The sequence below is a fragment of the Arachis duranensis genome, chromosome 10, assembly GCF_000817695.3.
Source record: "Arachis duranensis cultivar V14167 chromosome 10, aradu.V14167.gnm2.J7QH, whole genome shotgun sequence".
Taxonomy (NCBI): domain Eukaryota; kingdom Viridiplantae; phylum Streptophyta; class Magnoliopsida; order Fabales; family Fabaceae; genus Arachis; species Arachis duranensis.
Genome location: NC_029781.3, coordinates 102,510,989 through 102,512,635, shown reverse-complemented (window position 1 = coordinate 102,512,635; position 1,647 = coordinate 102,510,989).

The window sequence follows — 1,647 nt, the reverse complement described above, 5'->3', positions numbered from 1 at the left end:
ATATTTCCACACCACCCTATCCTCTCTGTTAATTATTAGTTTTACAGGTCCCAACGCCTAATGTAATTGACCTAGGAATTTCAACTCCCATTGAAAGAGCTCTCTCCTCCATTGGAAATTTCAAATTCACTCTAACCCGTCTCAGAACCCACAATTTCCTATAACAGATCCACATTGGTTTGAAATAGAGAAAAGCCTGAGAAGCTGATCTTTCAGAGATCCACAAAGCAAGCATATATCTTCCCAAAATCGAGTACGCCGCCTATCACCAATCTCCATGGACAAGCTTGTAACCATCTTATCCCTTATATGGGTATTCATTATTTGTAGCTAGCAGATGTCCTTCCACGGGCCTCCCCTAGTAGGTAGCACTTGAGTTGACAGTAGCTCATCAAGATTTAGATTATAACAGGAGCAAACCACCTTCTTCCAAAACGGGCAATCTTCCTTTGCAAACTGCCACCACCACTTAAACAACATAGTTGCCTTACGAACCATAGCATCTCCAACTCCCAAATCACCTCATTTTTTAGGGGGTCTGCACCACTTCCCATCTTACTAATGTCATTCCATTGCTATCATCCTCTTTGCTCCACAAGAACCTTCTTTGTAATGAAATAAATTTCTCAACAATAGCTCTCGGCATCTTGAACAAACTCAAATAAAACACCGGCAAACTATTTAAAATTGATTTAATCAGCACCAGCTTCCCAACTTTATTTAGGACTTTAGCTTTCTATAGACTGAGCTTCTCCTCCACTCTGTCTATTATAGACTTCCAGGTCTTCACCAACCTTGAATATGTACCTAAGGGGATACCCAAGTATTTGACTGGAAAGGAATCACCCTTACAACCCAACAACTGGCACATATTCTGGATCTACTGTTCGTCACAATTTATCCAAATCAAGCTCGACTTGTCAAAATTAATACTGAGTCCGACATCAACTCAAAGCATCTCAAGAGCCGCATGTATTTCTTAATAGTTACCTTCTCTGGTGGGCAAAACAGAATTGTGTCATCAGCAAACTCAAGATGTGACAGCTCTATACTATCTCTCTCAATCAACAACGGTGATATATGTCCGTTTCTGACTGCCTCTCCCACCATTCGATGTAGTAATACAAACAAGAAAAGAGAAAGCGGGTCACCTTGTCTCAGGCCTCTTTCCATCTTGAACGGCTTGAATGGTGACCCATTTATTAGGACCGACATAGATGCTGTGGTCACACACTCCATAATCCACGATCTCCATCTATGCCTAAACTCTATCTTTTACAATACAATGTCCACAAAACTTTATCATATGCTTTTTGGAAATCTAACTTGATTATTGGTGCCCTTTTTTCTCAGTTTAAGCCCATTTACAGTTTCACATACGATAAGTGCCCTCATCATGTATTTTTCTTCCCTTTACAAATGCATCACTGATCTCATCCTCCTAACCAAAACCTTGGGGATAACCTTGTATACGCACCCAACCATGCTGATAGGTCGCAGATCTTAATCTCCCTTGCCCCAATGAACTTAGGTGCCAATGCTACCCAAGTGATGTTGGAGTCCGCCGGCAACCTTCATGTCTTAAAGAATTCTATCACCGCTGCCGTGAATTCAGACCAATCTCACCTCAACACCTCTTAATAAAAT